At 40.1% G+C, this 6,304-nt stretch overlaps 1 protein-coding gene across 1 annotated transcript in view; it reads right to left on the bottom strand.

Annotated features, from left to right (window-relative positions):
* Window positions 1-6,304, bottom strand: part of man1a2 (mannosidase, alpha, class 1A, member 2) — a 217,131-nt gene that overhangs the window by 145,479 nt on the left and 65,348 nt on the right. The gene's annotated exons all lie outside the window — the stretch shown is intronic.

The raw sequence follows: 6,304 nt of genomic DNA, 5'->3' as shown, positions 1-6,304 counted from the left end.
TTGTCTGTGAATGCTGCGAGTTATAGTGAAGCTGATTTGTGTACTTGTGTTTGAAACTGTCTCTATTAAGCCATGTTTAATGTGTGTTTAATGTGTGTTTTGAACATTACAGCATGTAGCCTAAACATGTTCAGGTAGAAATCTGAAATACAAGTATGAACCTGAAAATAAGCGACACAAAAACAAACTGCTGAACAAAACATAATTTTATTAATTTGTACCTCAATCATCAAGATAAATAAAAGTAAATTGATGTGATTGCAGATTCCAGCCCCCCAAAAAATACATTTAGGCATTAAAGTTATCCCTTACTGTCAAAGTAGAAAAACGACTCCTGTTAAAAACCCCTTTACTTGATTTTAGGCCCTTGTTTGAGAACCCTCGTGCCTCTACCAACGAGTGAACTGAACCCAAAATGATTGATTTAAAATTAAGACTAAAGGGCAAACAAATTCCTAGACAAAAAAAAAATACCCAGCACGCACACATACACGTACACACACACACACACACACACACACACACACACAATCACTGGTGGTTTAGCGGCTGAAGGGAGGTCATGACCCCAAACACTTTACTCTGGAGGATGATGCTATCGAATCAAAGTTCACCGTTTTGCCTGGAGCGTGATGTAAAGGCAAGTCTGCTTTAAACATTAAACAGCGGCCCACTCCCACACACACACATCACACACATATACACACACAGGTATGACAATAAACCCATTTAACACAAACTGAGGATATCTTTTGAAGCTATTTCTTTGTATTTTGTGTTGGTGCATCACTTTCTCTCTATCTGCATACATTTGTCTACCGGATAGAACAAAATTCTATTCTTCACATGAGGCTGAAAGAGATCAGCTCAGGGAGGAGGATGAGGATAAAAAAGAGCAAGAGATTGTGAGATGAGCCCTGACATGCAGGCTGATTCTGAGAAGAGGCGCTCCAGGGCAAACAGAGAAGATGACACAGCCGAGGAAGGAGAGAGTGCCAGCTTTTACTGAAGCGCTGCTGCTGCTCTCTTTCAATTTCAGACTGGTTTTTTCCTCCTCCACAGCCCTTACTCAAGTGGCATCGACAACCTCAGAAAAGTACATTTCCTGTCTATGTGGTCGTGTCAGTCACTGTCTGCTTCTTTGGACATCTGTTGATTTCTGTCTCTATATTGTCTGTCTACCTGGCAGCTTTCCTATCTGTCCATCTGCCAGCCTCTCCGTCTCTACATGTCTGTCAGCTTGTCACATTGGTTCACTGATGACCTTGATGATGACAGTGATGATGATGATGATGATGACTAAGTTGGCACTGATGCCTTGCATCCCACAGTTGCAAGGCATCCCAGAGTTGTTCATTTATTATTTTACTGTGTTTTATTTAACAATCTGAGACTCACATTGACCTATTTTTGTCTTTTTTTGGGGGGGGACAGGGGGTCTTAAGGGGCAGGTAGCAGGTGAACAGTATATGCCACATAGAGGTGGTGCACATCATCTGAAAGCAGGGAACCTAAGGATTAATTTCTAGCCATAAATCTGCAATAAACAGTGTGATGGTGAGACTGCTACTCATCTTTTGAAAGTTTAAAATGTATAGGGGCTTAGAACATCATGATGATGTATATAATGGCAATTCCCATGCTCAATTATGCAGTAATTTTTGAGTTGGTACCATTTCTTCACAGTTTTGGTGCCAATTTTAAGCATTTTTTGCCTCTTGAAAATGGTTAAAAAAAAGGTCAAAAATCCCTCCAAAAAGCCTCATTAACAAACCAAGACCTTTTGGAGCACCACAGAAAAATCCATGCTATGACTGGGTGTCAAAACCTTTTGACATTTTTACTGCTAGAAACCCCCATATTGTCATTTTACTTCTGAAAGCCATATCTTTTCTGAATGCCCAGGGTCTCTAGTTTGTGGTTGTGAGGTTTCATGAGGCTGTGATTATCCTAGAGGTCACTATAGATCATTTTATACAGTGATGTCCGTTTCAAAGAAATGGTCTCACTACAATGAAATGACTACTATTGAATTCATAAGAGTAGTGTTGTAATGGTATGATTAAGTCTCAGGAAACATTGCAGTTTCACAGTATCACAGAATTACAGAATTTCTATTATTATCAGTCAGAATGCTGATACTAATGCAAAACTAACTAAAATAAAGGGGAGATTCAACATCCAGTTGCATTTTTTTCAAATATCGTAGATAAGCAAATGTACACGGTTTGGTAACTGTTAACTTAACCTATATCACAATATACCTTGAACCCAGTTTATCGCTGCAACTCTGTTTGTTCCACAGTTTTGGTAATAAACTTAAGCATTTTTCACCACTCCTAATTGATAAATATGTTCAAAAATCCCTCCAAAATGTCACAATAAAACATCAAGACCTTTAAAAACATCATAGAAAAATCCATGCTGTGATTAGCTATCAATAACCTTTGACATTTTGATATTCTATGAATGCCCGGGGTCTCTAGTTTGTGGTTGTAGGATTTCATGATCCTAGAGGTCACTATAGGTCATTTTATAATGACTACTGCAGGGGCTAGCATCATCACACATGAATAAAATTGGACTCACTGAATTCACAAGCGTCTCAGCTTTCCAGTCAGACCCGATTTATGTATTTCCGTGACTGTTTAGGGACCCCAGTGTGCAGACATACTCAAATACAATAGGTAAAAATAACACATTTATGCTGCATGCAGCCCACATGGGACTAGCATAAAGTAAGCATGTCTGTAAAGGGGAAAGTCATGGGTACCCATCCAACCCATCATCATTCAGACACCTTAAGGTGAGAAGTCAAGGGACCTCTGTAAAGTGGCCATGCTGGTTTTCCCTCGCCAATATTTAGCCTAACTTTGGAGCATTATTTAGCCCCCTTTCCGAGAAGCTAGCGTTCCTTTGGTCTTCTTGTTTCATAGGATACTGGTATCACCACACTAGCTTTAAAACTCAGCCTGCTACAGCCTCTTAAAAACAGGAAGTCGGCTGGGATCACCGGTGGGTCTCAAAAGTTTAAGCTTCATTGTTCAACTCCAATATGTAATCCTTATCTGGCCCCATTTCCGTGTTTAGTTTTAGACTAAAGACTGAGGGTCTGACACTATGGGGTTGTCACTAACCTCAAACCTCCTCTGAAACTACTCATATCATTATTCAAAAGCTCACTGGACAGTATTTGGACTGCAGTAACAGACAAAGACACAGTGCATGGTAGCAGGTAGAGCATCTCTGTAGCAGCAAATCTGTATCTGTGTGTTTGAACATCTGTTCATGTGTAACTATTTTAATTCTGCAGTATGGCGACAGATCCCTATGAGCTCAGTTTAAGAGAAATTATGTGTGTGCTGCTCCAGGAAGGATAACAGAAACTAAACAAGCTATTAGCAACACACACAGAGCTCGTGCCAGGATCTGAGTGGGGAAAAAAACTCCAACTTTGACAGCTATGATAAAGATATTTCTGCCATTTTTCATGCTTTACTGACGTACAGAGACATTTATGAAAGGGGAAAGAGAGGAAAGGACCTGCAGCAAAGGGCTGTGGGCTGAACATGAACATGGGCTGCTGTAACAAGGACTTAGCCCCAATAGCACACACTCTGTGCATGGACCTAGCCCCCTGGAAGCCCTGCTTTGGTGTAATTTGAGCTGATTTTCCCTTTAATTTTCTCAACAACTGTAAAGTAAAATTACTTTTATTGGTCATTGTCAGGGCCATCCTGAACAGGATTACATTTAAAATTTTAGCAAACCTCTGACACAAAACATTTATCTAATTAATGGGATTTTAAAAATTGGGTCATTATTAACGTCACAATATGATTTGAGCTGATTTTGCGCAGTGAAACTACGTCAAATTCATACGGTCATAGGACTTCTCAGCAAACCTAATATGCAAACGCCCTTCATCATTTTAAGACTTCTTTGGTGATGTCAGATTTTCAACAAAAGTTATGTACTATATGATGTGTGATAAATGATTGCAAGTATTTCACACCCTTTTTGGCTGCTCCAAGAACCAGAATGGTATTAGAGTGAGTTACGTCAATCCAACAGGTAAGTGAAAGTATGAAGTAAAATGACAGTTTTAAAGTTTTCTAAAGATTTGTAGCATTAGAAATGTGGACTTTTACATGGAAAAGCTTCAATTATTTTCACAAAAAGAAATAAAAAAATGGATAAATGAAGTTAGATATAATGTCTGCAGAAGTTAAGACCTCACAAATTCAAATTTAAGACTATTCAATGACTTTTAAGGCCTTATTGTTGAAACATAAGACATTTTAACATCATTTAAGGACCTGTAGACACCCTGCGCACAGGTCGATGTAGAGCTGACAATGCACAGCTCAAATCTTACACGCAACGCTATGCATATGCACATGGTATTTCGACCCATGTATTGCTCTGTATCATACACCAGGAAGTGGCTGATCAGGCACCATGTATTTCCCTGCTACAACCCTATGCCTGTTTCCCTCCCTGCCAGCATGTCTGCCTGCCTAACTGCTTGCCTCTTTAGGCCACCATGCGAGGATGAGTATCCAGATCCTCCTCCATCACGCTCTCCTTGGAGCAGGCAGGCAGCCAAGCTAATAAAGACAAGGGCCAGGAGCTTCATTGTGTTCTTGGCCTCATGGCTTTCCATGACGCACTCCATGCACACACCAAGGATTATAAATCAAATTAATACACACCGTGACATGGACACTAAAGTGTTGGCTGGCTCCCTGTGATCTGTGTTGATTGGATGCTTCATCAAATTTTGATTGGCCCATATGCCAAGGACAAGCGCAACAGTGCAGGGTACTTGACAATGTCGACAAACTGCTTATTTGAAGGACCTTGGAATACTAATTGGACATTAAGCTACAAAATTCTGTGATTGATTCTGACAGCTACCTCTTGCCATCACAGCATCGAGGGAGCCACAAGAAACGGAGGGAAAAATTGGTCTGCGTTGGCCGAAGTGGCTGGTTCACTCCAGAGTTAGAGCCGAACCTCACCGGCAATGACTGCAAAATTGGCTGGCGCAGAAAAACCTAGGAGCCAAACCCAACATTTCTGTGATCTCTGACATGGAAAGTTCAGCCTCCATCAATCATTGTCTAATATCAACACTGAATCACTGGCTCTTAACACTAACAGGTTGTCAGTAGTGCCAAGATCGTAGGCAATTATCATCCAGCTCTGTTTAAGCTAAGTGACTATTGTATAAGTTTTATAGCCTGCCATGTGGTTAAATCTAAGCAGTTATAAAATTCTGTTAAATAATGCACCTTCTCCTTCAGAGCTTCGAGATATAAGCAATAAATAAATTAAAGTGTTATCCTAGTGTTACCCTGAGACAGATTTTGACAGAAGCAATGACAATGTGAGGATGGTTCATGGGTCAGTTGATGGGTGAAGAAACACAGAAAGAAAATCTACCAATTAAGGCTGGCAAAATATTTATATTATATACATATTGTGATACATGCCTAGATATTGTCTTTGATTATGGATATCATAACGTCATAAGTGTTGCCTTTTTCTGGTTTTAAAGGCTGCATTACAGTAAGGTGATGTAATGTCCTGGAAAACCAGACTGTTCTACCTGTTTTGTTACTTGTCTTTACCCACTTAGTCATAAGATCCCAGTTACTGATGATTATTTACCAAAAATCAACATTGTTGTTGAGGTAATTGGATGAAAATATTGTGACATTTGATTTTCTCCATATTGCCCAATAACTGAAAGCAACAATGGACAACGTGTCTCAAATTACTCCCACTTTACAAAAATTAAGATGCGCTGGTGACATCATTTGGAGCCACAGTCTGCGCAGTAGAGATCTCATGGGTACTGACTTTGCGCCATCCGACCATCCGCAAGCAGCACCACTGATCACGAGCACATCGACTGGCACACATAGCTGTCTGTCAGGGCATCAAACCGCCTTTTATAGCATCAAATAGCTAATTAAAACCACACTTATGAGAAAAAATGATCACTTGATCATACATCAGTGTGATAAGAACTAACTAAAATAACAGACACCATCTTTGGGTAAAATTTATTTGACATGTACTTTTTTTAGTTTGGCCTTTGTCCAATCTGCTAACATGGGGGGAGCAGGGTTTACGACCTGTACTGCAGCCAGCTACCAGGGGGCGATTGAGATGTTTTGGCTTCACTTTAAAGGCTCATTTATGCTCCCTTTACGTACGAAAATGTATACGTCCGTTTCAAACGATGTTACCGTCACTGCCCACATACTTCCATGCGTCCTTTACGTTGGCATGG

The sequence above is a fragment of the Epinephelus moara genome, chromosome 7 (genome assembly GCF_006386435.1).
Source record: "Epinephelus moara isolate mb chromosome 7, YSFRI_EMoa_1.0, whole genome shotgun sequence".
In the NCBI taxonomy this organism is placed as follows: Eukaryota; Metazoa; Chordata; class Actinopteri; order Perciformes; family Serranidae; genus Epinephelus; species Epinephelus moara.
The sequence above is the reverse complement of the archived record's forward strand: the minus strand, read 5'-3'. Positions and strand labels throughout refer to the sequence as shown.